The sequence below is a fragment of the Anser anser genome, assembly GCF_964211835.1.
Source record: "Anser anser genome assembly, chromosome: 4".
Taxonomy (NCBI): Eukaryota; Metazoa; Chordata; class Aves; order Anseriformes; family Anatidae; genus Anser; species Anser anser.
Genome location: NC_139724.1, coordinates 74,171,246 through 74,198,511, shown reverse-complemented (window position 1 = coordinate 74,198,511; position 27,266 = coordinate 74,171,246). Strand labels below are relative to the sequence as shown.

At 37.5% G+C, this 27,266-nt stretch overlaps 1 long non-coding RNA gene across 1 annotated transcript; it reads right to left on the bottom strand.

Annotated features, from left to right (window-relative positions):
- Nucleotides 1-454: 454 nt before the first annotated feature.
- On the bottom strand, nucleotides 455-27,187 carry LOC310898678. Its single transcript, XR_014583530.1, has 4 exons — nucleotides 27,055-27,187; nucleotides 26,473-26,537; nucleotides 6,020-6,048; nucleotides 455-5,347 (listed from the first exon to the last, which is right to left on the bottom strand). It is a non-coding gene; the product is annotated as an uncharacterized lncRNA (long non-coding RNA).
- Between the last annotated feature and the right edge of the window lie 79 nt (nucleotides 27,188-27,266).

Here is a 27,266-nt window from a genome sequence, read left to right as displayed (position 1 = left end):
ATGTGTCATCTTGAAGTAGAATTCTGGAATCTAATCTCCTCTTTCTTTTGGTTGCCATCTGGACACCTCAATTTAAAGAATATAGATATAACAGTGTACAGAGAAAGTCTTCTAAGGATTTCAGAACTTCTTAAACATATACTGTTGCTTCTGATATTTGGTGCTTAAGATGCTCAGTTTTAAATTTCTGTAGCTGAATATCTACCAAGAGATTAGTGGGATTGTGCTGAATATCAGTCACCCTTATTCCTGAAATAAAAGTTATGTAAAAGGAAAGCTTTTATTTTCCTGGTTGTATATAAAACTGAGAAGCCTGCAATACATCAGTTGATCATACAGGATAGGAAAAAATTGAGCTTCTCTCAAACTAAAGTTTATTAGGACAAATTATTTGATTAGGACATGAGAGCCAACACTGTGATAAATGCTAGTTCATTCTCTGCCCATTCCCCTGAACTACTCAGCAGAAATTATTGGATACTGTCTGCATCAATGAATTTAAAAAATATAATGAAGTCTCAAACTTGCTGAATATTTTCCATTTCAGTTATTTCCAAATAGGGATGAAAAGTCTTCTCAGCTTGTAGTAAATTTTTGTTTTGAAATAATTAAGAAAATGAGATCAATACTGAAGCTTTTTGAAACTTTTTATAGGGAAGATTAACCTGAATACCTCTCCTTCGGTTTTCTTACTTTCAAAGGTGTGATCCATGGATTTTTTTATTTTTATTTATTTTTTCCCTCTGAGGAATGCACTAAACAAACAAGCATGGGATGGGAGCAGTGGTTCAAATTACTGTTAGCAAACTACTGGGCCAAGGGTGATCCTGCTACCGTGTTGGCACTTTCACATAGTTTGATTAGCATCAGTGCTACTCTTCTTGCATATGGAAGAAATAACTTAATCCCTGACTCATTTCCCATGTGTAAAATGAAAACAAATTTGTTTGCAAAATGTACATTTTCAACTTTGATAATATTATTTTTGGCACAAGAAATATTCTCATTATGCCTTGAACAATCCAACTTTGGCTATTACACAGTACTATAGCATATAAATGTTTAAAGAAATTTGTCTATTTCAACATACATAATCCTGATAGTTTGCAAATTCAGTCAGATTCTTAAAGGTACTTATATAGCCTAAAACATGACTATATATAGCTATATCTGCATAGCTGTTTTGGACTCTAATTCCCTCTGATTCATTTAGTTTAGACAGGTTTATAATCTTTGGAAATTATCTATCCTTGTGCTTAACCCTTGGCAAATCTGCCGAATACCTGGAGAGTGTCCTAACAACCAGGAAGTGGCTTATTCTAGTACAGATTTGAAGTGAGAGATCCTCCAGGGAGGCTTCCATCAAAACAGGCACATATCTTTGGAAAACTCCAACTATCCTGTACCGCAAGCTGTTTAGCAACATGAATTATCGTCAGAAAACGCCACACAACTCTAGTGAATTCTCCTTAGAAACTAGGGAAATATTTCTTCCTTCTCCTAATTAATTGTCTCATTGCATACTTGTAATTAGAAGAATTTCAGCATCCTTGCTAGTGTGTTAAACAAATCTGATTCTCCCTTTAAGGGGGGGGGGGGGGGAACTATCATCATTCTGACATTTTACAAAGGGTGTAAGCTCTGCCATTACAGACAGACATTGAAAAAGGTTTACTAAAATGAAACTTAATACAGAATACTTCATTCTGTCCTGGCTTATTTCTTTGCTAGATAATCTAAGGGCTGGATATCATTTACAAGGAAAAGAAACCCTGATGCAAGATTACCAAACATGGAGAAGAAAATGTTGTTGAGATAAATGGAGAGAATGTTGGAGAAGAAAAGTTGTCATTGTGCTGTTCTTCCCCCAAAACAGAAATGCAAGAACTGAAAGGACTAGAAAGAACTGCTCACTCAATTACTGATTCAGTTCTATTTGGCATTGTTTCATATCTGCGCAGTTATCTGGTAGAAACTGGAAGGTGCCAAAAGCTGGAGAAATACAAATACTGATATCGAACATGCTCAGAGGAGGTTTTCAGTCCAACTATGAAAACACAGTACTACAGTGCAGTAATGGAACTTCATACCTAAATAGTTTCTATTCCCCGCTCCCCTGACATGATGCTGTGCCTTCTGTGCTCATCGAATATAATCAGAGCATTTTCTAAGTTTCACTACTTCACATGCCAAGAGCCTACCTTACCTGATTACATTTTTGGTAGGATATGTTGCATCTCAAACTCCACCTGCAGCAGAGTATGGCTGCTGGTAGAGGAGGTTCTCCATACAGCACCAGGCTGTGGTGCTTTAAAATCTCTATCTCTAGCCAACAAGGTCATGCCCTCATTACCTTGACCTCAGGTTAGGGGAAGATTGAGCCTTCCCATCTACATTTCAGTTGAATCTTCTTGGCACAACAGAAGAAGGAACAAGGAAGAATCAACACTCCTCCATTTTTTCTTAAGCAACATAAAAATGTCAGTAGGAGCGAGCATGCTTGGTTTCTCTACTGTAACATGCATTACCAGGAGCTTTGAGCTATGACAGTTTTCACTTCTAGTTTCTTTCTTGACCTCCCCTTCTTCTAATGAGACCATTTAACACCAGTTAATGGAAGCTGGAGAAAGCCTGCCACTTGACATATTTAACACTAAAGAAAAAAATGAATTCTGCAGTAGTGGCTTAAAGAGCTGACTTGCTACTTGTTTGTCATCCTGCCATCTGAAAATCATTTCCTGTTTTCATCCTACTTCTGGAAAATTTCTCTTACAAAAGGAAACGAATTCAACACTAAGTAATTGTTATTTCTAGCAAAAGAGCTTACTACCTTGCAGTTTTGTGCTCAGGGTTCAATTATGAGAGGCAAGATGGCACCTGTGGCACCACCACACTCAACTGAATCAATTCTATTAACTCAGTCAATGCAGAAGGGGCAGGGTTAGCTGGACTCCTGCCAGACAAGGAGTAGTAAGTTCCTAAACTGAAAGCTTAAGGCATTTAGATTAGCCTTGCTAACTACGCCTGGAGTCTCCTACCCACAGCAGATATTCAGGTCATGTATTCTTTGAGTCAGAAGGGAGACACAGAAAGTTCAAATGTCAAGTCAGGTGAGGAACGATTCTCCTAGGCTGTGAACATTTTCTTAGTCTACACACAGATTAATTTAAGGTCTTACAAGGTCAAAAAAAAAAGCCTATTTCAGAAGAGGCACAAAGCATTTACCACAATGTGGGGCACACATTAAAGCCCATTCTCTGCCCTATTTACTGCCAGAGGCTTGAAAGTCTTCCCTGTCTCATGCGAGAGCTGTAACCACTGGAACACCAGCAAGTCTTTCATGGCATATACTGAATATCCTTAATTGCTGAGGCAGGGAGTATTTGAGACTGAAATTTCTAGTCAAAACAGGAAGGAAGGCATTCTGTTCAGCTATTTATCCAAAGCTGTCTGAAGGAACATTCACACTTGTATATTTCAGGGCACTCAGTAGGTTAGGGGATAAGGACACACACTGGATTTTCAAAATTGCAAATACAGTCCTTGGGTCCAAATCAGCTACAGAACAGACTTCAGACTAGCTCTTCCCAGCCTAAGCAGATCTGCATTTCAAACCAACTATACAGGACCCTTCCAACTATTCTATGATTTCTATAACTTGTTATTACAGTTCTGAATATCCCTCTTTTCCTTCATCTGAATGATCTTGCAGTTTGCTCCTCTTTTCCACTCCCCACCCCTAGCCCCAATAGTATTCTAAAGAAAAAAATATGAAAGGATTAATAAACATTTGGGGGAAAAAATGCAACTCACAAGAAGATTTACTGCTCCTTATCACAGAATGGCTCTGGTTGGAAGGGACCTTAAAGGTCACCTAGTTCCAACGCCCCTGCCATAGGCAGGGTATGCAGATACATAAAGTTAAATACAGATACAATGCCCATAGCTGAGCATATGGCAGCCTCTTTTAACTATCTGATGAGTAGAGAAGTGTGCTTCTCCACTCTGAAGAGAGCACTGGTGTATTTCTTTGATTTCCAGAGATAAAATATGTTCCTCTGCCTCTTGCTGTTCGCCAAACCAGCTTGACAGTGTGTATAAATAACTCATATCTATAATACTTACTTTATACAACAACTCCATATTTTCTTGCTCAGAACTGTGCTCACAAGAAGAGCATACACCAGCTAGTAGTGTTTGAACTGCCAGGAACTACACAGTAGTGAGATATCCAGGAATCTACCTCATGATATCTTTAGGCTAGGATTTGGAAAAACCCTGTAAGGTAATATTAGGCAAGAGAGATTGAAGACTCAATGTCTCATCACTCACTTGTTTCAGCATTATGACAAAAGAAAGATCTGTCGTTTCATTTTCCAAGGAAGAAAAAGTTCGTAGTTAATTCAAGCATATTGTCATAACTTCAGGTGAAAGACTTATAGCATGTTGAAGAAAAGGAGATAATTCTATTTTTTTTTTTTTTTAACTGAGCACAACCAGTATAGAATTTCTGTTGTGCCTGAGCTCTGTTCCTTCTCTTTCATGGGAGATACTGTAAATCCAGATTTTTCTGGTATATAAGGTGTTATTTTCATCTGCTTATTTACTCTCATCTACAGTATAATTTCAATTTGTTCTTTGTTCTCAATAATCTAAAAAATCCCATCCTTATAATATGACAAAGGCATTTGGCATTTTGGTTTACAATGTAACTACCTTAAGTCTTCAGGAATCAAAAAATTTCTACTGGACATTTGACTATCATTGCATGAACATTTACAAGTTAAAATTCACTTTTCTTTTCCCTGCCATCATCTCTTTTTTGACCGTTGCCCCTTTTCAAATACCTTTTTATTTCTTCCTTTCGTCTTCTCGGTCTTCCTTTTGTCCATTCCCATAGGCAGCCTCTTCTGTTGTTTACCACTATTCACTTTTTACCCATAGAAAGATTCTCCTCCTTCTCCAGAGGAATCCAAAAGAATGTTTGAGATTTAAACATGTTAATAACATGTGCATTCAGGCTCAGAACCACGACCTCTAAAAATGCCTCAGAGTTCTCTAAAGTGTGGACAAAGTATACCATCAAGTGTTACAACTAGAAGAGATTAATATCTTAGAATAAGCAAGCCCTGTATTATTTCTGGGACAAGCTAGCAGAAGGAATAGTGCTTGAATAGTTCTAATGCTCAGCACTGGATACTGCTCCATTTGTTTCATGGGATGAATGCTGATTGAAATTGATAGGAGTCTTCATTCATGCAGATTAATTTGTAGCTATTCCACCCTTCTGTTCAGCTCAAAGAATTTGGCAAACTAATTATATGGCAACACTGGAATGCACCCACCTCTGCAACAGAAATGAGAGAGAAAGTAGGAGTCTCAAGAAATCAAGTATTTTGAGGCAACACTCATTTTTATATAAAAAAAGGATCACTGAGATACTGTTATCTGGATGGAGAAGGAACTTTGTTTCTCTTATTTGACTTTTCCCAAAAATTCCACAGCAGTCAGTGCTTTGGTGATTGACTCATTCCCAGCATAAGGAAGAAAAAACTTCTACCCAAATCTGAGTATTTTGGAATCTAATTTAAGAAATTTAATTCTGAGGTTAGTACAGTATGCAGTTCTGAAACAGTAATCCACACTAACAGGATATCTACTCATCAGAAAAAAAAGTCTATATTGGATTTAACAGGGATCAGAAGTTATTAAAGAAAAGTGAGTAGAACAATTTTTAGCATTTAATATCAATGTTAACTGTTGGATTTCTGTTTCAGGTACCAAGTAGGTTGAGCAGTTACCTGAAGAAAGTAGAGGCCAAGAAATACATAACTTCTTCATCCAGTCCTAAGAACCGTGCTATTAGTTCTTTGAACTACATTAATTATTGTAAAAGAAAAACTCCATTCTTTCATGGTCACCAGCAGCTTTCTGAATCCATTGACGTGTAAGTATCATAATTAGTAGCATAACATCAGACTAAGCTACACAACAGTAAGCTGAACTCTCTTAGACTCACCCTGGTAGCATCCAACACCCAAAGGAAGTCTAGATAATTAAAAGAGAAAGAAAACAAAAGAATTACTAAAGCAAACATGTCCTTTCCAAATCAAGTCAGATTATTAATGACTTTATTCCTATTTCAATAACAGTAAACAGTGGAACACTCATCTGCACAGACACAGAGGTAAATGAACAGCAAAGAAATAGTAAAAGTGAAGACTGTATTTTAACAAATGTGCAGACTACAAGGCAGTGCTTTTAAGTGGTCAGATCTTGGAGTCAAGAGCCAAAAAGCATTTCTTGCAGCTGGTGATGATAGAAAGGAAACATAAGGAGCAAGAGAGGGGGAAAATGCAGGTGGAATGAAGAACATTTGGAAAGCTAAATCGTATCACAAGAAGTAATTTATCAAATTTTCAATCAGTGTGCCCTTCCTGCAATGACTTGTGGATGTGAATCTTGAAAACTTGTTAGAAAAGGGGCAACAACAACAAGAAAAGAGAAGTTACTTGGAACTGAGAAGAAAACAGGCATATTAATTTCTGTCCAACCCAGGAGTAAGTTGTTATCTTTCTGACCATCGTAAATTTTTAAAACTTAAAAGGCAAAAGGCACAATCCTTTGCTTCTGCTGAGAAAGACTGGACAAAGCCACAACCCTTTATTAGTGAGCCTATGACACACACACACACACACTTCACATCACCATTCAAAAGAGAAATGTTATATAGTAAAAACAATCTAGATATGCCTATAACTGATTTTACAACAAAATTAAATGAATGTTATGTCCTAATTTTAAACCAGATGCAGCAAGTAGACTATCTTTCAGGAACAAATAAATAAAAAAAAAAGTCAATATGAAAGGGCAAAACTAATTCATCAGGGCTGATACATTTAGAGAAAGTATCAAGCATGAAGCACATAGATCATACACAGAGACAGAACAGTTCAGAGTTTAATCACTTTTGCTAGTATTCAGGAAGAATTTGGGCTCTGCCAGAGAGACTCCCCAAGCTTCTTGTCCCTATCAAGTTTAAAGCAAGGTCAGCACTCTGTATTATAGCACTCCAAGGAAGATTAAGTGGAAGGTCCTAAATTATACACAGCAGGTAAGAATATGAAAGCATCAGTTACCACAAATCAGCCAATGTAAGATAATTTGCTGGTGAAGAGAGCTGCTTCTGACAGGACCACCAGGAATAACAGGACCACAACAATCACTTTGCTTGCCTGGCTACATTTCTTTTCAAATCTGGTTGGTCCTAGAACTTTGAGGACTTGGCCAGATGACTAACGTGAATTTGAAACGAGCTAAGCACTCACTGTTCACAAACATCTCTGGGAGAGCTACTGGAATGAAATCCAATTCACTGCTGGCTACAGAGGGAGGCTAAGTAACCAATGTGGAAATTAACACTTATCTTCTAGATGGGCTGCCATATGAGATGCAGTCCACTACTCATGCTCATCAGCCTTCTGTAAAGTGACAGTATATTTAGATGCAAAACTGTGGGATACTCTGCAGCAGGTCTATATAGACAGGAGTAGTGGAGAGGCAGGAGAAACCACCTTAAGTTTGTAATAGGACTTGCATTTTGAATAACTGTCCTAAGAACCAGAAGCCAAGAAGTCAGTGTTTTTGCTACTACATTGAGCATCTTTGTAATTAGATCTGAATGCTTTATGCGAATGACACAATCTTTTTGAAAATCTTTTCCAGACAGAGTTAAAAGTTTTAGATGTGCATCTGCCAAAGACCAAGAAAACAACTTTATGTGGTATGGTGATAAAGAATCTGTAATTTACCCCTTCTATCAGTCACGGCAATTCATGAATCACCATGGCAGGTAGCAAAACACCGACTGCAAAGAAAGGAACATCTCAGGTCCCCAGCATTTTCTAAGCCATCTGAAGTTTGTTGTTGCTAAACTTCTATAGACTGAGAATCCTGGTTTCAAAACAAAACAAAAAGAGTGTATATACACAAAAAAGGTATATATACACAAAAAGCATATATACACATTAATATTGTAAGTATTAATCATTTTAAGAGTAATGTTTCACTGTTATGTCACTGGAATAATTCAGAAATTGGGAGAAAAAAAGACTTATCAGCTCCAGAATTTAATAATAACCTAGCAACTGAATTAACCCGTTTAAGCAACGAGAAAAATTACAAGCTATATTTACTGATATGTGATTTAATACCTTACAGATTATCTAAAACTTTCAGGGCAAAATGTCTGAAGAAAAGATGGTGATATTTCTATTGGAATTTTCATAATGAAGTATACATGTCCATATGGCATAGGAACGCCTAGAGTCCAATAACTCTTGGAAGAAATGATAACTGCTCTGAAGGGCATCATTAACAATCATATTTCCTTAACCTTAGAGCTATGCATTTCTGTTTGCACAATGTATATAGACATTTACAGATCTATTGGGAAACTCCAGGATATTATAGATTCAAATGCAGCACCAGATAGATGGTAGCTGGATTTGAAGAAGGCAAAGATTTGCTCTTTATAGCTTGCTAATTCCTTTTAGTTCTGCAGATGTGGAATATCCATGAGAAGTTAGCATTTCACAGTCATGCTTTCATGCTTAGAAATTGATCAGTAAAAATTATCTTCCTCCTCCACCAAAAAATACATATTTAGAAGGCAATAAAAGTATAAAAACAGGACTCAAGGTATTCATTACAAATATGACTATATTAAGCACAGCAAATTGTTAGCTACCAGCATAAAAATCAATTTGTTTGTTATGAGACAAATCCATAAAATTAGTGTGAAAAGCTTTCATGCAACTTTAAACATTTATTGGCTAGGATAACTTCAAGATAAAAATTTTCTCGGGGTGGGGGGTGTGTGTGGAATTGACTCCATTACTTTGTTATACATCAGCATAATCTGCTTGTTCATTATATCCTGATCATTATAGCAAAGAGTACTCAGAGTTAGCACTGTAGGAACACAGGTGCAACAAACTTGCATAATTTTTCTCCTCCCATTCCCCTTCTTTCATCAAGTTGTGCTTAGGGAGTTTACAGTTAGAGGAAACTAACAGAAGACATCCCAAAAGGGAACATGATCTGAGAATGCAGGTAATGGAAAAAAATAACAGTAGTAGTTGGGTTAATTGAAAGAAGAATCAGAGGCAGTTCTCAGAAGTGTATCTTGGCATCTGCTCATTTTAATTCAATCATTAATTTTGATTAATAGCTAGGGAACGTTCTTTCTGTAACAGAAGTGACAAATTTGAATTTTTAAGTAGAAAATGGCCTTTTTTTCCTAAACATGTTTACTGGCTAATGGTATTCAGACAGTGAAATATACAAAAGAGAAGACAGCAACTTGTATAAAAAGTTATAGGCCAAGTTCAGCTTGCTTCATTTATGGGTAGTCACATTAAACCTCCTGTATCTGTTTACATGAGTAAAGTGTAAAATATTGGGCTCTGAATCAGTGCAAAACACACAATTGCTTAATCCCACCCTGTAGGATCATGCAAGGCAACGACGGAGTGACTCTTGTGAAATACCAGAGAATATCTTTGCTACTTCAAAAGAACTAAAATGCTGAATCATAATCTACACTTATAGAAGATTTATTAGGAATGTGAACTAAAAAGTAAAGCCTTTTAGTGATCCCCATTTTCTGGTTGGCAAATCTAATGACAAGATAGCTTCCAAAGGCAATAATATTGATCTAAGCAATGCAGCATCAGTAAATTAAAATCAGCTTTTAAAAATTTTCTTCATGCCAAATATTTGAGATATATGCAACAAAAGATCACAGACCAGATATTCAAAAGGAAATTTAGAAATTAGTGCTGTAGAGAAAATGTGCAATGGAATATGGCAAAGATTCAAAAAGCTTAGAGATGTGACTTGTTTTAAAAGAAATCATGTCTCAAAGTTCAAGATCAGGCATTCTAGTCTTGTATTTTTCACTAGACACTTAAAAATGATTAGGGGTTTTTGCTGGTCAACACCACTAACTAAATGTGGGCTATAAGGTTTTACTGCAGAAGAAGCTGGCAAACAAGTTTTTTTTTATTATTATTATTAATTTATTTTTTCCCCCTCCATTCATAGCAGATTTGGATCTCATAGTGTTACCCTTTCTAAGAAATAAGTTTTTAGTCACCATTAATTCTGTCTCCTTATTGAATTCTTATCTTGTTGCATTTCTCAGAAGGGTTAATTCTCAAAAAAAAAAAAAAAGGTAATATAAGTTTCTTGAAAAGATGTTAAAAACAAGAGACCTTATTAGTGCGCTGATAGAAACGTAGGTATGAGCTCATGCCGTACAGAACACAAAAACAGTCTTAACAACTGTATATGAAATGGGTTCCCTTCATCTCACTCTCGTAGGAGGCAATGGGTGTTGACCTTAAAATGGGTTCTATTAACTGGACATTAAAATACAAGTAGACATTGAAAGTAGCCCGAAGGATACTTAGAGTTGACCCTGGAAATCAATAAGCAACTTTAACACTAACCTTGAGTTCTGAAAATGCCTGGATAATGGCAGAACCCTTGGCACTTTTTAATATTAAATAAGTGCATTTTGTCATAAACAGCAATTAAATACTATCAAATAAGTAACTTCCAGAATTTAGGGGTACCAATTTAAAATTCTTTCCACCTCTTCCCCTCATAACTGAATTTATCTTACTATTCAATTTGTTTACCAGGATCACGTTGTATTTTATGTTACAGCGTTAAGTAAACATGTCTTAGAAGGTCTTATGGACCTGCTACAGCAGAGAAGGTTGCTACTCTGCTCTTTCCTAACCCAAATTTCTTCATTAAGTACACAGATAACAAGAGAATGGGGAGAACACATGATTAACAGAACTATATTATTTTTATTTTGGTTTTTGATTCTTTCAAAGGGCATAACACACATACGCAAAAGAAAAACTAAGTGATCATCAACAGATCCATAAAATGGAGTGGTTTGAATATTTTAGGAAAACAATATGTGCCCCAGAGAAGGGAAAATTCTGAGAAAGCAGATGTGAAAATGCTTCACCCATACGAGCAGTATGGTTCAATCCTCTTGGAGAAAAAGAGTTAATCAGTGACAGGATGGAAGTGGTAGAATTAATGTCTAGTTTGCCAAAGGAAAACAGAAGTAAAATAAAAGGGTAGCCCTAGGAAAGATGAAAGTAATCAGTACAGAGCAATCAATGTACAAGTTGTAGGAACACATGAACACTGAACAGATGTGAAGTTACAGGGAATTAGACACATGGCTCTTCCCAGCCTGGGAAACAGTGACATGTTTGTACAAAGAGCATCAGGCATGAAGGATTGGAAGTCTTAAGCGCTTGGCTGTTAATGTCATTTGTTCAAAATGCACACAGGGACATTCTCTCATAATTCCCAATTTCTGTGTAAGTGGTTGTAGTCTGTACAGTTTTTTCCCCTCTCTCCCCATCTATTTTGCATTACTTAAAGGAAATCACTCACACTGCTGTAACCATTTTGATAACAGATTTATATTTGTCAGTTTTAGTCATTGTTTCACCAATTTTCCAGGGCGAAAGCAGCTTAACAGTATTTAATAATGCTCATAGGACATCTCCCAAGTCACCTTAAAATAACAGAACATGCTGAGTTATCCTAAACCTGCCTGTAGACAGTCAATAATCACTCAATACCCACTACCTTCTGCTCAAGGTACAAAATGTTTATCATTAAAATTGCATACTCAAAACTATACAAAACCATGATACTCCATTTGAAGCATTTTTCTCAATAAAAGAAGAGGAAACAATAGATACACAGCCAACGTTAATTATGTTGCTTAAACTACGAGAAGGCACTTGGATACAAGAGCTATCAGCATAGTCAGGGAACTTCCACAGGAAAAAAAAAAGTTTCCAACTCATAATTTATACCTACAACAGTTACTCATGCAGCAGAAAATGCCTTCAAAGTTTCTATTATTCTCTCATATATGAGGAACTGAGTGGTGCAGTCGATAACAAAGAAGGAAGGGATGCCATCCAAAGGGACCTGGACAAGCTTAAGAAGTGGGCCCATGTGAACCTGATGAGATTGAACAAGTCCAAGTGCAAGGTACTGCTCCTGGGTCAGGGTAACTCCAGACAGGAGTACAGACTAGGAGAAGAACTCACTGAGAGCAGACCTGCGGAGAAGGACTTGGGGGTCCTGATAGATGAAAAGCTCAGAATGAGACAACAGTGTGTGCTTGCAGCCCAGAAGGCCAATTGCATCCTGAGCTGCATCAACAGAGGAGTGGCCAGGAGGTAAAGGGAGGTGATTGTGTCCCTCTGCTCTGCTCTTATGAGACCCTACCTAGAGACCTGCATCCAAGTCTGGGGCCCCCAGCACAAGAAGTATGTGGAGCTGTTAGAGGGAGTCTAGAGGAGGGCTACAAAGATAATTAGAGGGCTGGAGCACATCTTCTATGAAGAAAGGCTGAGAGAGCTGGGGCTGTTCAGCATGGAGAAGAGAAGGCGCCAGAAGACCTCATTGTGGCCTTTCAGTACTTAAAGGGGACTTACAAAAAGAATGAAGATGGACTTTTTACTTGGTTAGATAATGATAGGACAAGGGGGAATGGTCTTAAACTAAAAGAGTATAGATGTAGATTAGACATTAGGAGGAAATTCTTCGCTGTAAGGGTAGTGAGGCACTGGAACAGGTTGCCCAGAGAAGATGGGGCCTTGGCCAACCTGATCTAGCAGGGGTTGAATGATGCAAGGAGCCATCTAATGATGATCTTTAAGTTCCGTTCCAACCTGAGTCATTCTATGATTCTATGAACTAGACTTTATGTAATCATCTAGTAACTATGGAATGACTTAATTTCAAATAGGAATGGCATTATAGCATACATGTATATGTATTTTATATATTACCTGCACACCACTCTTTCTCCAGGCCAGGCCTCTTTATATAGGATTGTCTTGGTAAGGAACTCAACTAAACAAACTCCATTTACTTCACATTTAAGGAAGATATTCTATGAATATTAGCTAAAAATTATTTTAAGAGTCAATCAAAATGAGGACTCTGAGAAGCGTGGATATAGAGAACTACAGGTTGATGCTTAGCTTAACATTTGAAAATAAAGTATTTGTGTTTAAACACAAGTATGAAGTGATGTAGTGACAGCAAGAAGGTACTGCTGCCAGTATATCCTCACCAAAATATTATCTGAAGACAGAGTTCATTTTGACAATACTGTAGTAAGTTATTAATGTAACTAATCTTGAGGCAGGCCTAACACTGACCTAAGGAAAACACAAGCACTCCTATCTATGCCACAGTGGTCTTTGGTCTGACAACACTCACACTGCAGAATTATGCTCAATGCTAACAAAACAGGACACACTACTTCTAGTGTCCTCAGTCCATTCTGCAGCCCTATAAAAAAACAACAGAATAGCATAGTTTTCCTGAAAGATTTCTGACACTATTGAAATGAATACCTTATTTTATAACCTTTAGCTAGAGTTTAGAACATTAACTGTGGTTACCTATTGCTTTTGCAGAGCAGAGATGAGAGCGTTACAAGATAACCTGAGAAACAAGACAGGTGTACAAAGACAAAATAAGATGTTTCTTCTGTTTGACCTTTCCTTTTCATACCATGAAATGGGCAGATGCCTTTTCTGCTTTTGCTCTCACCTATTCATGAGTTCCCTTCCAGATTTTTTTCCCCCTTTTTAGAATATTTTTCTTGGTGATGAATGAGCTAGGAAAGACTGAAATCATCAGATGAAATAAGTATTCAGAAAGACCAAATGTTTATGCAAAAAAAAAAAAAAAAAAGAGACAGCCATAGTGTTCCAGATGTTGATTCCAAACTACTTGCTCATTTTTTTTCTGATGTCAGGCTTTGCTCCAGGTTCATATTTAATCCAAACATTTTGGAGGGGGGTGAGAAAAAGAAAAAAAGGAAAAACCCTCTGTTATGGGCAATTTAAAAATTAAAAGTGAATAGTTTATAATACAATGCTCAGTTTTGGAACTCTTTACCACAGGATATTGTTAGGTTTAACTGGATTAAAAAATGATTGGGCATTTAAATGGATAACAGGAATATTCAGAGTTATAAATATTAAAAAGAGATGGCAGGAGCTCTGAGAAGATTATAAACTGACATGCTTTTGGGTCTAAGCTAATTCTAATGGGGATTAAGCAAAAACCACCTCTGAATGAACAGGTCATTTCACTAAACCTTTCTAAAGGTTTTCTTACGTCTTCTTGCAAAAGCAGCTTAGAGTCAATCATATCAGGGAATGCTACTACATAGGACTTGTTGATTTCACTACCAAATGGCAAGTTTTGTGTGCCAAAATGAAAAATGCCTGTGGCTATATCAAGAATCACTTAATAGCAGACCATAAACAGGGGAGGCGTATACAGACAGAAAATGAAGATCCTGGGTAATATCCACTTAGGAGTTTCTGCACTTGTAGAGGTTGTTAGAAAATACCTGCATAAACCAACATGGGAGAAATAGCTTTGGTTGTGAAAGTTTCAGTTAGCAATAGGGTCTGTAACATATCTTAAGCTGACAGTGAGATGCTGCGGTCTGTTAACGAGCTGGGAGCCAATGAAAGGATGAGGCCTGAGTCACAAGAATTCATCAGGAAATTAAGGTAGTCTAGACAGGGTAAATGAACTAATTCCATTCTTACAGGAATTCTGATAATTGCAGCTTCTGGCTTATCCATAAATAGCTAAAACAGGATTTTACTGCATGGATGGATGCAAAAGAAATGAATGCAAGTCAGAAGGGAAGTCCAGGTTAGCTGTACATTTTTATTTCTACCTCAGTCCTGCTGATTTTGATTCTGCTGCTTCATTCCCACTCCTTCAGATGGGAAGGCATCCCAGCAGGCAGTCTGACAGTAACAGCATTTCAGAGGCCCAGCTGTACATCTCAAAACTCTCTTTCTTAGTTAGCTCATTTCCCCACCTCTCCTACATCAGGCAAGCACATCGGCAATTGTGAGGAAGCCAAGTCAGCCACCAGTGGCGATAACAAGATCAGCTCAGAGGAAGGATGACAGCTGAAACAATAGATGAGCATGAAAAACAGCAAACGGAAAGTTTCTAAGGAGCCAGGAGAGGCAGCTGTCAGTCTGAGTCAGGCTCCTTGCATTCTGGCTACATTATCAGGTAGACCAGTTTCCCAGGGAAATTTTCTGGTCATTTATGTGTTCTTGTTTCAACTTGTATTGGGGTTTCCATTCAAATATAAGCTACAGCCCTGATTCTTTAACAACAAGAAATTCACCAGCTATACCCTACACCACATAGGCTCTCATTACAGTTAAAGCACATTGAAAGTTGTGCTTCAGTCACGACCAAGAAATACTAAAAGCTAGCTTTCAAATTGCTGCAGAAGACTGTAGCAGTCTAGATGCAGAAACTGACAACTTACCACAGGTCACAAAAGCTACGACAGGACAGCGTGTGAGAACAACACTGCAGGGGCAGGACTAAATCAATAAGTTTATCCCATCTCTAATATTTTCCCATGACACTAATCCTTGTTACTGATATTAGAGTGAATTTAGATACAAAGCTCATTGTGTGACTGCAGGACAGTAAAGATGTATAAAACATACAGCAGACATGAAAACATCCTTTGAAATCAACAGGCACAAAAATCACTTTACATTTGTGTTTCAGGTTTTTTTCCTGTGAGATATAATGCCTTTGCACAACCTACAGAAGAAAACCCCCTTCTTTATTTCAGCTATCTGTATGTCAAAATGAGGTCTATCATGAGGCACTTGAACTAAGACCCCTTATACAACTCTGGCACCAAGGGTAAGCACCAGCTATTTACTCAGAACGACCACAGTCATTTGGTGAAGTATGTAAGACACATACAGAAACATAGATTTTACTTTCCCTTTAGTTGCATTTAATCATCTTACCTTCCAAGTCACATTCCCCATCCCTAGCCTCATTCCTTCCATATTTTCACTCTATTCCCAAGAAAACAATCACTATTTTTGAAGTCCTGAATTACTCTTTATAGTTATTACGGATTGCCCCAGCTTTCTAAGGTTTAACTGGCTGTAATCTTAGTAAATACCTATAATATATTTAAAGAAGCATTTTTGCACATAACATCTAAATGTCCCTACTATCTAAAATTATTACTCATGAGAGATCAATGTTCAGTGAAGGCCAAAACCTTTTTTTATTTTTAAGTGCCATTACAGACCTATACATCATCCTACTGAAGAACACTGTTAGACTGTCAAATCTTTGGTGCAACAAGCTCTTCTCTCCTTTTTTTTTTTTTTTTCCTGTGATTGAATTACATCTAGTGTAACAGAGTTCAGATCCATGACTGGAAACTAACAGACACTGCCACAATATTGACCAGTGATACTCACCAATTCTTCAAATATAATTTAGTGCATATAAGATAGATCATTCATGATCAAAGTAAACAATGGTTCATTGCAAAAATAACAGATTTTTCATTGTGACCATATTTACTCAAAGTTTGAGGACCAAAGGAGAGGCTTTATAGATCATTAAAAATTTAAGATTAAAAAAAATAAGCTTCCTGTTTAGAGACTGGAATTGCAAAATTAAATTAGATACTTCAATCTATCTCAGATTTTTGTAAGGTCATATCTTCTAATTGAAATTACTTGTCAGCACTGACATAGAAGTTATTTCTTCATTAATTTGAATTTGCAGTTTTCTGCATAGCGTTTTTGGCTGAAAAGTTCAGCCTAGATGTAACAATTGATTAATTTAGTAATGAGAAAATCCTGACTCATATCTTGACTAACCGTTCAGTTTGCATTAGTCAATGTAATGAGTAGACAATCTTATTGATATATCCACAGCACAGTTGGTACAGGGCTGCTTCCACTCTGCGTATACCACAATGTGCAACAGGAAGGAAGAGACATTTCTGAGTGCTGTCACATGGAAACTTTCTTGCTGCTAATGCTAATACAGAATACAGATTCTGTATGTATCACTGGAAGACTTGGTTGAGAATTCAAACATGAGGAATTTGGATTTTTTATTTCTTTATTTTACTGTGAGTGAAAATTGGAACAGGTTTGTCCAGAGATGTTGTACAGCCCAACTCCCCTACCCAGTGGAGGGTCACCTGGAGCAAGTTGCTCTGGGCTATGTCAAACTGAGCTTTGAGTATCGCAGAGGACGGAGATTCCACAATCTCCAAGGGTGTCTTCCAACCTCAGCTGTTCTGTGATTCTCTTTGGTACATAGATTTGCCTTAGAAGAAGAAAAGTGCAAGAGGTCACAAATCTCACGTCCTCTCCCAGGGAGTTTAACAGTTCACGTTGGACAGCCTTTAGATTACAATGGGAATTGATGGTAGATAGTGCACTGTCAACCTCATAAGTGAACAGTTGAATTCCTGTTCTACAGAATCATTATCCTGGGTACTTCTGTGGCACCACAGTCCTGTCACTGTTGGCTACACAGTGATCTAGTTGTATTAAGAAGTGCAGAGAGTATTTCCAACCAATTTGTTTTCTATTTTGTTTTTTCAAATTTCAATATTTTTTTTTTTATCCACCTCCCTGTCAACTGTTTAGCTAGCCAACTGATGTTCAAGAGATGAGCAAGACAGCTACTGTTTTCCGCTCAGATATGCATCTTTACAGAGAAGCGTACCAGTTTGCTGGAACCAAGAGAGTTATTTAGTTTTCTAGCTTGAGGAAGCACCTAAGTCAGAGAAGAAAATATTTACTTTTCTTAAACACACGCATCTCATGCAATTTCATACTTACACATTTTTCATCTGTAACACTGGCTTCTCTTTCTCACTGAATAAAGCACGCTGTTCTCTCTCATCATTTCTACTTAATTTGCTGTGATGTTGTATAGCTCACTTTAGGTGTACAAGTATTTCCGACTCAACTGAATAGGGATTTGTATGCATCACAAATCTCATTTTAGAAACAGGTGCATAAAAGTTAGGTATAGCTACGTTGCATATTGCTCCTCTTAAGTGCTTTACTGGGTGTTGCTTTTTTAGTACTTTGGCCCAGTGGTGAAAAGAGCTGAAACAGATGAAACTGTTTCAACTGAAACTGAAAGGCAACCCCCCACTTCAGAAGTCTAAAACACTACTTTTTTTCCAAACCCACTCATGACTTGGCCAGAAGAGAGGGCTTAATTGATTCCTGCCACTGTCAGTGTGAAATCTGCAAGGTAATGTTAAGATAAATTGAAATGAAGGTTACTTTCTGCCAGATACTAAGATGTATTTGTACTCCATTAATTAAAATGAAAGGGTTTCTTTATTATTCTATAATGTATTAAGACAAAGAGTCATTTCCAGCATTCATTATCAATGGTGGGTAAGATACTGTTTAAATGTGTTCATTTTGTAAACAGCAGCATTCATATCTGTAGTTTGTTTCTGGGTTCCAATTCTTCATGAATAAATCTAACTGAAACAGGAGCTAAAATAAATGTAAGTGCTGTATCACCAAATACAAAATAAACTACATGTTTTACCTGACTACCTTTTTAACTAATTAAACTCCTTACCCATTTCCCTTGAAAGCTTACTTTCTAACAAGTCCAACACATCTACAGCTACCAACTGTGAAGTGATTTACTGGAATAGTGGTACATCTCTCAACAAGTGCATCATAAAATAATAATAAAAAGACAATTAAGTCAAGTAGGGCATTAATTTGTTACCTTAATAAGCCAGTCTGCTACACACACCATAGGTTATAATAGTCTCAGATAAACCAGGGACATCTATTGCTGAGAGTTAGTTAAAACACTTTATTATGCTTAGCCCTTGGTCAACTTTGCTTCTTCAAAAGGCCAAAAGTAACATGATTTCCCCTCCACTCCCCTCTAATACAAGGACATATTTAATATTTACTATAATTATTATCTGAGCTGGTTACATGTAAATACCATCATTAAGAATGTAAGTCCATTTCGTAAAGCTCAAACTGCCATTTAAATAATTTTACATATGGTACTTTGTCCCAGCTGTGGCTCCAAATAATTTTACATATGGTACTTTGCCCCAGATGTGGCTCCTTTTCTTTTGTGACAAAGTCAGAAGTCATCTCAATCTTCAATTCAAGACCCTTTTTTAAAAACAAACAAACACTAAAACAAAATTGAAAGAACAACATCAGGGATTGAAGGCTCTAGACTGATGAGGCTTTAATGGATTTTTCTCTCTGTTCTGATCTCCCTCTATTGCAAAAAACAAACAAAAATCTATTTCCCCAGACATTATTTATGAGCAAGGTTCCCAAGTCAGTGGTTGTGACTATTCTAGTACCAGACTAATCATTTTGCCATGCTCATGGTTTTTACATTCTCAGTACAAAGAAAAAGATACAGTACCCCAGAAAAAGGTTACAGTTTAAATATCCAAATTAAGTCTAACACAGCAGCAAAGCATCAGCCAAATAAGCAATGAGCAATCAATTTGTAAGCCCTGCTTAGCCCATCAAAAGATTAACCAAAGACAGAAAGCTATGCCAAAGTTTTTCTGCTCATTCCTACTGCGCATCAGATGAACTCTTCAGAAATGAGTTGTTATGTTAAACAACTAAAAGAGCAAAGCTAAGGCTAGGAGCTGTGGCTGAACCTCAAGCACCCAGACAAGCCACAGGTAGACAGGCAGTACAAAACACCACTCACTGCTCTGATTTGTCTTTGATTCCACCTACCAGTTGTGGTTTAACTCTATCACAGACTAGTTAAAAATGCATTTTATCAGAAGAAAGAATATTAAGGGAAGTTATTTAACTGCAAAATGGGTCCCTTTAAGAATGGGAATTTATTCTCAAACTCAGTTAAGGACTTTAAATATCTTGAATGTATTCTAGGGAATTCATGCATGCCTATCCATTCCTATAATTTAAGCATGTAAACCAGGTTAGTGTAACCCCTTTAAGGCCTTTGTCATTGATATTCTGTCCAAAATCTTTAAGACGTCTGAACTCGTAGCAACTCCATGAACTGCAGTGACATACGCGCCCTGAATTTTCCACAAGCTATTATGTCAGGTCAAGGTCTCTCTCACCCTATTGCACCTCTCTCTGTCCCTTAGCTCATCTTTCTCTAATTTGGACAGAAATGCCTCATTTGTAACACTAAGCTTAGTGCCTTTCAGTCTCATTCCCAGCCAGTTCCTACATCTGGATATTATTCCTCTCTGGGTACAGCAAAGACAATTGTAGCTACTTTCCAATCCTTCGACTAGCTACACTTTATTATCTAGACAAAAATCTGTGTCCTTAAGATCTGTGTGTCCCTTTCCAGCAAGTAACATCTTGTCAGTGGAAAACAGGGATGACAAGAGGTGTGTGACACTGTTCTGTGGCAGTTTCTTTATTGAACATACAGCCTTGGACAGAATCCTGTTTTAGCTTTCAGAACTTTTAAATGAAACAAATTTGCCTACTGTGGGGGCCCAGAGAAGGCATCCTGGATGACCCGCTTCCGCCGGATCCTTTTTTTCTGTGTCCTTCCTTGTTAGTGTGATAACACTCTTCTGTAGGTGTTTGAGACATCAAACAGATGGCAGGTCATGGTGGTGGAAGTGAGACCTTGTACAGGAAATGGATCAAAATAAAACTTCCAAGTCAGAAGGAATAAAAGCAACCTCTCAGCTCACAGCATTAAGAGCCAAATTAAAAGCCTGACCAAGATTTCCTGAAAGGTCAGCAGCTCTCTCAAATCCTATCATTTAGAGAGAGAGACAATCCCCCAGCCTGCTTCTTTGGATACAATGGCTGGGCATTGTTTATTTAATGGACCAGGCTCAGACAGTCTAGAAACAAGGGCATGAAGGTGGATAAATTGTTTGAGAGCCTGTCAGCCCTAATCCATCAGCCATGACACAGCTATTGCTCAAAAAATAAATAAATTATCACGGCACACACTGGTAAGGTGAAGCCGTTGGCTTTTCCCTCTCCTTCCCAGAGCTCAGCATCAGCTTTGATGTACTTGCTTGCACTCTAGTGGACTGCAGGTATCTTGGGGCTAGGCACTTCAGTAGGCCAGAATTACAGCTAGCTTTCCAACAACACTACTATAGAAAAATGGTTCTTGCACCTCTAGATCACTGGAAATGGTTGCTAATCATCCTCACAGCACCAGGGTAAGTTAACTATATGCTACATACAGGAGAACCAGAGGTCTGAGTATCCAGGGTTGATTTAAACCTTTAAACTCACCCACAAGTTAAATCCCCTGGTTATAGATCTGCTGATGCTCTTGCTGCTCCAGTCAGCAGTCTTGGACACCCAGTTCTCATTCCAACAAGAACTTCCTATTTACAATTCCTTGAAGAGTAAACTAGTAGCTCTATTGAAACTCCTAGGAATCAACAATTATTTCAGAAGACAGGAAGTTGTGACTCAAAAAACACAAGATAACATCAAGCATTTCAGCCCACTACTTGAAAGCTTCTAGAGTGCCCAGCCTATCCATGCACCTTTTAAAACACCAGAATAACTCTAAGGCTTGTACTGCAAGCAAGCTTGGAAATGGCTTTCACTGAAACCTGCCCAACACCATAGCAAGGCTCTTCAGTGTTGGAGCGTACCCAGCCAACAACAGTAGTGTAAAATCCCATTACAAATTGCATGGTACATTAATATTTTTCATAAACAATCATTCAAGAAGTAAAACGTGCTAATGCAGAACAAGATCTTATATCCATACCTTCCAAAACAGATGGAAAGAATCCTAAAAACAATTCTGAAAAAAATAAAATAAAATCCAAGGCCTTTGTGAGAAGCACATTCCTTCTAAAAGACCCAGGGGATTAACTGGAATCCAAAATTTCATCTGGGATTTTAGCTGTTTGTTAGATAAATCAATTGCAAACATTAAAAAAAAAGACATTTTCTACTCTGATACTCTGATAACCCTACCAAAAAGGTGGAAGACAAAGGAGTTTTTGCCCAAGGCCAAAAAAAAAAAAAGTTTCACGAGATAGTCTCCTGTACCTCAGTGATGAATAGATACAAGCCCTGAGGCTTATGAGTGCCGCAATTTATTACTAAACAACAGTACAATTTAAGATTCCCTTCTTATATTTATACTTTAGAGGGAGAACATACACGTGCATTTTTTGCTTTGTCACTTCTAAAAAGACCAAAATATTGTCGGAGAAAACATATTCTGTCTTGCTGAAAAGCTTCAGTAACAACTTGGCTCAAGCTGCTTCCTCTGTCTCCACCCCCACCTGTCCTGTACAAACAAGATGATGTCTTGCATTTGGGGAAAAAATAAAATGAGAAATAAAGTAAAATAAATAAAAATACTATAAGATGTTCAGAGGAAAGTAATGCTGAGCTGCTCTTTGCTAGGAAGGCATGCATTTCTAGGCTTCCTGACCCTGGCATTGTAGCAACTGTAGAAAGGAAAAAATCTGAAATCTGTACAGAAATGCAGTCTTCTGCATGATTAAATAAATCAGCAAATCAGTGAAATGGCTCACTCAATTTTTTATTTTAAGAAACTGCCTGGGAACTGCTTTCCACCAGACCAAATTGCAAGTTCTCTCTGCTAAACAGGAACTTGTCCGATAACACACTGATGTGTAACATCAACATTAAATGCCATGAGCTTTCACAGGCAAGAGAATACATCAATAATTCCATATCCACTGATGAAGATGGTATCTGACCATTAACTTCAATGGATATTGGATTAAAGTTTTACTGCATTTAGGTTTCCTCACTATTTTTTTTCCCTTTTTTTTTTTTATCCATGAGAAGTTTAGTGGACAAATTATGAACCCCTCCATATACACATTTTGAACATATACAATTCAACAATCCTGCATTATCTTGTATAAAAGCCTAAAGCAGAAAATTTAGCTCATGAAGCATGTAGCTGAATCTGAACCTCAAACATCCGACTCATAACTGCTGGTCTTCAAGTTTATGTTAATGCTTTTTCCAGTTAACACTCAATTAAGTTTCATGCCTGTAGAAACGTCATTCATATCATTGTGTTGTAGCTTTCAGTCACTTTAGTAACTATGTTGACAATATCTCATGTCTGAGGGCAAAGAATACCTCAAACAATAACACACTCGCTTTGGAAATGGGATCTGAAAATCCAAATATATGACACATTTTGACTGCCTATGAAATGCAGCAGTTTTGAAGTAACAAGGTTGTATCTTAAAAGAAATAAAATAGCACCCTAACAAAATGACAGATGAATCAGAACTACCCAGCTCCTCAACACCAACAGAAGTAGGCAATTGAACAGAGCAAGCTGTGAAATGGCCACAAAGAAGTCATCCTCATGTTGGCTCACAATTAAGGCTTAAAAATTTTCAGCTTGCAACTAACTCCCTATTAATTAATCCAAGAGTATTAATGAATCTTAATGTTCCTATATTTTGCGAGTATTCACAAAAACAGCACAGGACCAAAAAGAGACCCTCAGACTTCCGCTTGCTCCTTCATGTAGGTACACCTGCATGTTAACTCTGATGCTGGGGCATGCATTAGATTAGATAACAGGGCAGGACCTCAGAATTACCTAAGAAGATCTTTTAGGTTCTTGTGACCTCCTATCCCTTATTCTTCTGCCACAACAGCAACATCACTTGCATTTCTACTACAGGACTTAAGCCAGCAACCTGAATCTTAAAGTGTTTGCTTGAATTTTCAGAGACAGACTCCACAATGTCCTGAATATATTCAGGATTTTTTTTTTTAAACTAAGTCCACAAGAATTTCTAAATGGATACAGAACAAATAACACACAAAACTGTACAGCAGTTTCACAAAATTCAGGGAAGAGATTTGTAGCAGTATTTAATCTTCTAAAATAAAAAGGTTTGTTGGATACACGCTGCACATTACTTTCAGTGATGAGGCAGACATTTACACAGAGTGTATGCAAAGACATCACTGTATTATCTACAATAAAACATCAGGTTCCAGTCAACCTAAAAACAGTGGCTGTAGAAATCGGAGGTCTCTGCAATTTTTTTCACCATAAAAGTAGTAACATAGAATGTGTGGATGACGTACAGTTACAAAGAACATTTGTGATTACAAACGGATAGCATATATTTATAGTATAGTATATATTTTATTTATCTATTTAATTTTAAAATAATAAAAATGTTTAGGATGCTTAAAATACCTAACTGGAGAAAAATATGTATCCTTCCTTTACCATAGATTTCCATGTGCAAAGGATTCTTTACCCTAAATAACATCATGTTTTTATAAGCAATAACAAAAAAAATGGAAGGCTCATCCTTATTTTTAACTACAATATCAGAATATCTGACACTTGAGCATTAACTTTGAAAACCTCTGGAGAATGAAGAAACTTATTCTGTCCTTAATCTGTCCTTTGTTTCCTCAAAATTCAGGTTACTGGTTACATGGTCATCATTTATTTTTTTCCTTACAAACCTTTCATTGATTTTGAAGGCATAAAATTAATAGCTGCTTTACAAGGAACAAAAAGGGTTCGGTTCTGTTTTCTACTGTTTAGATGCCTTGGTAGGACACGAACCTAAGAAGGTTTAAAAGGATTCTGAACTTTTCATGTGAAGCGTCCTTTCCGGGTATTCTCTCCCTGTCCCAAGCTGAAGATGAAAGTGTTACAAAATTATTTTTGTAAAAGTGTATAACTACTTGCAGTCTTGATCTGTTCCAGAATCCAGAACTCAAAAGTAAGGTATTTTCTAATGACTCAACAGAGTTTTGAGACCAAAGACTACCAGCCTGCCTTATTTCAATGAAACCAAATTGCAACAAAATCCTTAAATTGTTTTTCATGTAAAATGTCAAGCTTTTCTTACTTTCATTTGAGTCAGATATACAAGTTGGAGTAAGGTTTTTTTTCTCTCTCTCTCTCTATATATATATTTCTCCTCTCCTAACTCAGTTCCATAGCCTTCAAAAAAAATTAAGAATGACTTCCAGTATATGCATATATATGAAACTGAAACATATTTTTCCCTTGCCACCATCTTATTTCATTACATTTTTGGTAGAAAATGGCTTTCTTATAACGAGAAATAGATAACACTGTACAAAGTTTTGCAAATGCACAAATTGTTACATGACCCAGCACAGAAATACTTTGTACATATGGGACCTCAAGGGCCAAATTGTTCCAGGTAGCACACAGTAGGGAAAAAGGTTCAGCATGACATATAGCAAGTTGCACTGTATTACTACTAACCTCTCTGAACTTCCTCTATCTAGCGTAAATTATAAATTACTTTTGCACTGATCAGAATGACAATCTGGGAGCTCTATTATCCCCACACAGACTTTCGTTTCCCATCTGGAAAATAATTCACTCAATAAGTTTTGAAAGGACTTGAAAGACAAAGCAGTAATTTTATTAGCGATGTCCCTACGAAGAAAGCTTTAAATATAAAGCTTTCACTATGTTAAATTTGACAGTCTAGCAATATATCTCTCCAGTTTCAAAAATCCAACACTAATTCTGTGTTTTGTATCAAATGACCATGTAAGACTATAATCAAATCATGTTAATACAGTGTCACATCACAAGTGGCCATGTCAGAATTTGTAACAAAGTAAGAGAATTTTTCCCCTCTTCTGTGGAACAGCAAAGATTCTAAATAAAAAGAGATCACGCAGGTCACCTGGCATGACATACACCAATTTGTCAGGTTTCATTAATCAGTCCAAATTATTTAATCTGAGCTACTGCTAAAGAGGCATGGGGACAACAAGTCAACCATGCACTTCTAAAACAGCCCACTCCCAAAAGGTCAGCTGCAGCAACTATGCCAACTGTTTTTGTTGTTTTAAAAACAAATAACAACAAACAAAAAACAAACTCATGGAAACATCTCAGGATTTGGAGTTTACAGTCAGCTTAGCTTATGGTATGTCAAAATAATTCCACATCTGATGGAAAAGGTTCATCTTGCTGTGTTTTAGCACAGCAAGATGAGGAGTGTTGGAAGCACTGTGACTGCCACAGGGCAGTTCATGATCTCCACTCCTACCTCCTCCTTCTATTGAAACCCTCCAATTTATTTCTACCCATTCCACCCCTTGCCTCTGTGAAATGCATTTAACACTGTTTGAATACGTAACTGTCATACACTTTTCTTTCAATACCATCAGAGCCTTAACATAAAGGCAGGAAAACTGTTTCTCACCTGTTTACACACTGTTTGCACCTAGTAAACCAACAATTACTCTAACACCAGGGCATATCTTCTCCAGGTGTTACCCATATCGTTCAACAGTGGGCAACAGTCTCAACTCAGGCATTTCACTTAACTTACTACTAATTAGTAAACTTCTAATTACTTTGCTGAGTATGGAGGGTTAATAATAATAATAAAGAAAAACAACTAAACAACGCTTCAGGAAATGCACTTTCTCCCCCTTTTCCCAGCTTATCCCCAGTCCAACACCCTTCTTCCCCTCCTCTTGCCTTGTTTTCAGCAGGAGCTCAGTCCTTCCCAGTCCCTTCTGGAAGGCGATGAGCAGCACAGGAGCCTGGGGACAGAAAGTAACTTTGTGTCTGTACCTCCTTGCTGCCACTGCTCTTTGCTTCTTCCTGCCCCTCTGCTCTAGCATAGGCCACAGTGCCTCAAGGTTTTCCTGGTCCAGCTTGGGTCAATCCCCTGCAGGCCCTAGTCCCTCAGGGATGTCCCTGGCAGGGATCCCCAACAGCCAGAACCCCTCAGGGTGTTCTTGTTCTGAGTTAAGTGGCCCGCAGGCCTCAGACCCCTCAGAACCAGGCCCTTCCACTACTGCACAGCACCTCCCCACAACAAGACTCTTTTTCTCCTCTATTTCTCCCCCTTCCCATGAGACATTCTGTATATCATCCCTTAGCAGTTACTGCCTTTTTCAAATGCAATCAGACTCCCCTGAAGTTTGGTGTTGGATGAGGTGTTCCCAGCCATTTCAGAGCTAACTAACCCAGCATGGGGTTGTTTGTGGCCTCCCCCCACAAAAGGCACCCATGCAGCTTCCTTATACAAAACACTGCCATTTATGCCCAACACACCTTCATACAACCCCGTGCAATACTTTCACTTGTAACATAATATTCTTTGGGACACTACCAAAAAAATAAAAATCTTTACTTATTAGGCAGGGAACAAGAAATGGAGGATATAGTAGGTAGCTCTAAAATGGCCTCTCTAGAGCTGCCAGTCTCTTATGCTCTTCTAATTAATTAACTAATTAATAAATATGACACTGGGCTGGGTCACAGCT